We start from the raw sequence: 6,280 nt of genomic DNA, 5'->3' as shown, positions 1-6,280 counted from the left end.
GCCCCACCCCCCAGTACCCCCTTACTATGGGGGATGGGGCTGCTTCACGCCCCTCCCCCATCCGTGTCTGCCAGACTACAGCTGTACGTAACAAATACATGGAAATAATGCATTTTTCCAAATAGCGTCTTTCCTTTTGGTTTTATCTCCATAGCAACCATGTCATTTTTTGGTCGCCTGGGGGTGATGAACAGATCTACGTCATTTTTAGAAGAATATGCAAAAGTACATTTCTAGATTTCCCTAGCAACAGAAGTGTTTTGTTAGCCACGCCTATCTTCCTAATATATTGATATTGAATGTTACATTGTTTTATTCAGACGGAGTCAAAAGCTCGTGCGTTAAGTCTTCACAGTGTTCCAGTAAAAATCTTTGACGGGAACGCCACGTTTAGAGCTCGTCAAGCTAACGCCGTTTCAAATCTACAAGTTCTAAGTACATCTTTTAGCTTCCCAATGATGCAGGAGGAGTTAGGAGGTGATGACCATTTGTAAAGATCACTTGAACAAAATATACATTTTTTTTATATCGTCCAAAAATATTTTTAAAAAATAGCAAATTTCCCAATTTGCCATAAAATGACCCCAAAGCTGTAGATCCTGCGGACACCTCACAGTCGGGTTTGTGCTGGGGTCAAATCTTCAACAATCTTCTTTAGTTCAGCACTTTTTTAAGGTCACATCTAAACACTGCTGGTTATCAGGGATTGTTTTCCTGAAGGTTTGGAGTCTCTTTGTCAGATTAATCCCCGTGCTTCAGAACTTCCTTCATTTGATCCAAACAGACAAGCTGCAAAAACACACGTTTATAGGAATGCACCCACAGAGAAACGGAGTATTGAACTTTACATTGAATTAGCTCAGAGCGAGCGCTCGGCTCAGGGCGAGCGCACGGCTCAGGGCGAGCGCTCGGCTCAGGGTTCCAGTCTGAAGCCATATGGGCCGTGCAGCATTACTGTCACCCCTCATTTATTCCAGCCGGGGAAGACGGCCCCACTGAGCCCCACAAATCCTCTTATCCAACATTTAGCTGATTGATTTTTTCCATTTCCACCTGCATTCAGATTATCAATGCAGTAAAAGCAGGAGAATGTCTGTTATTAATGGCCTTCAGCTTATGGGCGGCTGGATGGAGCATGAATGTTTCAGCAGAGGCCGCGTCTGGCGGAGGAATATCAGGGAACATGATTGGATTTGGAGCCGGAGCGAGCTCGCCGGATGAACTGAAGGATGTGGCGGGGACTCCATGTTGTCAGCAGACGCAGCGTCCCGTGTGGAGACGAGACGCCGCACATCTTCAGTTGATCATCGCCTGTTGAGATCTTGATGTGAAGATTTATTCTCCTGAAAAGTGAATTTCATTTCCAGCCAGAGAAGTTTGGAGGCTGTGAAGGGTCAGAGCGCCGTCCGCCATCGCCGCGCTCCACCATGAACTGCAGAAGCGGCATCCTGAACATGTGGCTTGTGTTTCTGAAGACAGTCGGGTTAGCAGATTCCAGCAGACGGTCTGTGTTCTCCAGCAGCAGCTGGCGTTCAGATCTCCCTCCTCCTCCCTCGGTTGGGATGAAATAAATGATGGTGGTGGTGATTACACGTGGGTAATTCCTGCGAGGTCTTTATAAGAATGCCACGCTGTGAGCCTAATGCTCCAGAGGGATTACGGGGACCAGTGCATGTGGTGTTGTGGCTGCATACCTCCAGTCAGACTAAACCCAATCTGTTACAGATTTGGGTTAAAGAAAAAGAGGTGTAGCGAGGGGGGGGGGGTTCTGCGGCGCCGTTTTCACGCTAACAGTCCTTCTTCTATAGAAGGAGTGTCAAACTCAATCGCACAAGAGGACAAAATCCAAAACACGACTTAGATCTCGGCCAAAGAGGATAAACATTTATTGAACACTCTAAAACTACATTTTAAACTTTAAAACTGTAACTTTTTAAAATAATTATCAACTAGATACATAGCATTACCTGTGATAATGATAGTGTGAATGCTGTAAGATGCTAGTGCTGATAGCTGAAAAAGCTGAAGCTGATAGCCAGTTAAAATGTTAGCTAAATGCCAAATTAGTCTTAAAAAAATTGGTTAGCCAAAACAGCAATCATGTAGCTGAAATATGAGCTAAACTCTAAAAAAGTCTAAAACTTTAAAAAGGCTAAATTAGCCAAAACAGCTAGCGTGTGAATTTGGCCGCTGAAGATCCTAGTGCTGATAGTTGAAAATGCTAAAGCTGATAGCTAGCTAAAATATTAGCTAAATGCCAAATTAGCCTAAAAAAAAGCCAAAATTAGTCAAAAAGAGTTAGCATAAAGCTGTAATATTAACTAAACTCCACAGCAGCATAAACATTTTTTTGAAAAAAAAAGCCAAATCAGCTAGTATGCAGCTGAAATATTAGCTCCAAACAGCCTAAAAGGCTTAAAAGGAAAGCCTAAATTAGCCAAAACAACTAGCATGTAGCTAAAATATTAGCTAAACTCCAAAACAGCCTAAAATAAATCTTAGTAAATTCCAAAATATTCCAAAAAGCTGCAGAATAACAATTTTTAAAACGTTCAAACTGTAACTTTTTAACATAATTCTGAATAATAAAAATGCAGGAATATTATTCCAGAATAAATCAACTTAAACCTTAAATAACTTTCAATATTTTACTCTCCATAAAAAATATATTTTGTCAAAATTAAACAAGTTAGAAATGAGCTCAAGATAACATGGGGTCATTAATAACAATAAAATAAAATGATCTGGAGGGCCGGATAGAACTACCTGGAGGGCCGGATCCGGCCCCCGGGCCTCGACTTTGACACATGCTCTATATCACTGGAGATCAGAACTCCCGTTGGAGGTGGTATTTTCATCTCAGTGCATGAAAACGTTTTGGGGAGGAAGGACTTGGCATGTGTTGAGGCTAACGCTCTCTCCTCACTATTTCTATCCTCCCTGTTGGTTCCAGCTAACCCAAATCCCAACGCCGTCTCCTCTCCAGCGTGGACCCAATCAGGCTCATGTGTGGATTTCCACATCGAGGCCCGTTGGAGGTAAAAACGCCGTGATTTACATCAGATTTACATGAGAAACTCTGACTGCCTTCACATGGGAGCGGCGTGGATCAAAAGCAGATGGACGTCTGACTCCGTCGTCAGAGAGCAGCTGAAGAGGACTCTCACACTGGAAGGAGCTCAGAACCAGAACCGAGTTCTGCTCAGACATTACATGGCGAATGCCTGACCCCGCTGGTCTCTTGTTTGGTATGTTAGTCAAACCACTGACTGTAAATGAGAAGTGGACTGAGGGGAGGGGTCAAACAGGAAGCCAAAATCTCATTGGCTGTCCAAATTCCCTCACTGTAGTGCACTATATAAGGCCGCAGTGTCTGCATGGTTTCCAGATCTCCAAGCTCATGACTGATTACCTGCTTCAGGTGTGACCAGCCAATCAGAACGTGTAGCAGGGATGTTAGAAAACATGCAGGAATGCGGCCTCGAGGCCTGGAGTTGTCCATACTGACAGTAAAACACAAGAAGCTCTGAGCTCATATCTACTGGCTCAGCTGTTGGACAGGACAAGTTAAAAAATAAGAAAAAAGACTCAGTCCAGTTCTCTGGTACAGTCAATGCTTGAGTCTTTTGCATTATTATTAATATTTTAGTATGTGAAGGTCTTTTTTAAGTTTAAAAATGTTTTATTACGTAGAGCACTTTGTGTTTCCAATGTATGAAAAGTGCTTTTTAAATAAAGTTTGATTGGATTTGAATGAAAATCAATCAAACCTTTTGGACGTCCGTCTTTTCATCCGTCCGTTTTAAAACAATTCTGGTGACTTCTCAGATTTTTGAGTCATGTTTGTGTTTTTTGTTTTTTTTGTGTGAAAGGTGAAGCTAATGAGATCTGACGATGTCCGGCTCCAACATGGCGGCGTCCGTACGGTGAAAAATGGCGACTGAATTGACTTCATTTGGTTGTAAAACTAACTATTTTCTATTAATAACATCCCTCGCAATGTAAATTCTATGATTCAAACTGATGTTGGACTAAACCGTCTTTCTATAATTACTGAACTTTTGTTTTTGTAAATATGTAAACAATGTCGAGTATTTTCCTGCTTATCAGCCTTTTCGATGTAAAGAGACTTTAACAGATATCAACATGTCCAAATCTGTAGGAAGAAAAGAGCATTTTAACAGTGAGGTCAGATGATACTGAGTCTGTACTGAATCTGAGCCTCATTCTGACTCTACAGATCATCCTGATGCTCCAGAACACATTTATTCTGTAATTTGGGTTTTGGTGCAGCGCTCCCCCGTCTGTTGGCTCAGGATCTCCACTCTACTGTCTGTAATGATCCTGATCTCATCGGTGACCCGTCTCTGCGCTGGTCACGGGTCGCCGTCATCCTCGGAGAGACCGGGATTCTTCACGGGGTCAGAACGACGGCTCACAACCACTTCCTATTGATCTGCTGTGACCCGTCTGTGATGGGGACAAGTGGACCCGGACTGTCAGCTGCAGCATCACATCCAGCAGTTCAGCTGATTCCAGGTGACAGCAGGTCAGGTATGAGACGAGGACTCGTTAGAGTCTCTGAAGGGTTTTACTTTTAAATCAAGATATCAAAGTCAAGTGGACCGTATGGTGTAAAAGTGGCAGAAAATGTGAGTCCAAATGTTTTCTTCAGTTTCCGTGGTAACCACCCTATGTTAGCCCACATTGGCTGAAGTGGACAGTCAGAGGGTGGGGTCTCAGAGCTAGCAAACCTCCTGGTGGACAGTACTGCGTGTTAGCGCGCTCCGCTGTAGTGAGCTAGTGCGATCCACTCTATCAAGCTAGCAAGCTCCGCTATAGGGCTAGCGAACTCCGCTGTATCGAGCCAGTGAGCTCCACTTTTTCAAGTTAGCGAGCTCCACTTGAACTGAGCTAGAGAGCTAGAGAGCTCCGCTGTATAAGGCTAGCGAGCTTTGCTGTAGTGAGCTAGCACGCTCCCCCGTCATCCGGGTGGCTGGCTAGCGTAGTGAGCTAACCCACTGAGTGCCAATGTAGCCCATGTGGGTAAACACAGGTGGGGCCCACATTTTCTGTCCTCTTCTAAACCATGTGGGGCCCAGTTGGCTTTGCTGGCTGTGATCTAACATCTTTATTTTGGTGATTAATTCTTTGTTTAATCTTTCTATAATATCCTTCCTGCTCTGCAGCCGGATCTACAGCGTGGAAACGTCTGAAATTTACCAGATATGATAGAAGTCGGAGTCTTTCCTGCTGAGCTGAATGCAGATTCCTACATAAAAACAAGTCAAATTAAAGCAGGAACATAAAAAAGAACAAACTTCATCTTCACCATCTGTATTTGTTTCTCTGTTTCCCTCTGCGGTTCGTTCATTTCTTACGTAATCCTCAGAGGAACATGAACAAAGATTCAGTTTAACATCTTTGATGCTGTGAATTTAAATAAATACTGAATTTACTAACTTTATGATAATTTTCTTAATAATTCCAAACATCCATCTGCTGAAAACTGAATATTTTTTAACTGAAGAACACAGATAACATTTGGCTTGACCTTTGCTGCCCCCTGGTGGTGACAAACCGCAGAAGCAACAGAACTGAACCAAACAGAACAGAACAGAACTGAACCAAACAGAACAGAACTGAACTGAACCAAACAGAACAGAACAAAACAGAACAGAACAGAACAGAACAGAACAGATCAGAACAGAACCGAACAGACACTCCAGCTGCTTTAATGAAACAGTTAGAATTTATTCCGTTTCTTTTCATTCATTTAACTTCTGCAAACATGGTGTCACCAGGTGAGTTTACCTGCTACTTTCTACCCGAAGAACGTCTCGTTAACTTACAACTCAGCAAAGCTTGAAAATGAAAAAGTCCAAAGTTTGTTTGTCGGCGCTCACTCTGGAATGAAACACGAACGTCAGACTCGTCTCTGAAAGAGCAGACAGGACTCCACAAACAGGACAGTGGAAACTACCATAGAGTGTAATTAAAGCTCGTCGAGCCTCAATTCCACATTTAACACATTCACTTCCCACAAACGACAGTTTGAGATCATTAGAGCCTCAATGACTCCAGTCTTAGAGATGAAATCTCTTCTGTTCTCACATGATGTCTGTATATGAGGTCCAGTCAGGATCAGCGTCAAGTGAACGAACAACTGATGGAAAACTTGAAAAATAGACTTTGTAACTAAAAAGAAATTTGAAAGTTTGAAAACAAATCTTGAAAATGAAAAAAAAATAACAATTACAAAAATGTTTTTTATTTGAGA

The sequence above is a fragment of the Oryzias melastigma genome, linkage group LG11 (assembly GCF_002922805.2).
Source record: "Oryzias melastigma strain HK-1 linkage group LG11, ASM292280v2, whole genome shotgun sequence".
Taxonomy (NCBI): Eukaryota; Metazoa; Chordata; class Actinopteri; order Beloniformes; family Adrianichthyidae; genus Oryzias; species Oryzias melastigma.
Note: the sequence above shows the minus strand (reverse complement) of the source record.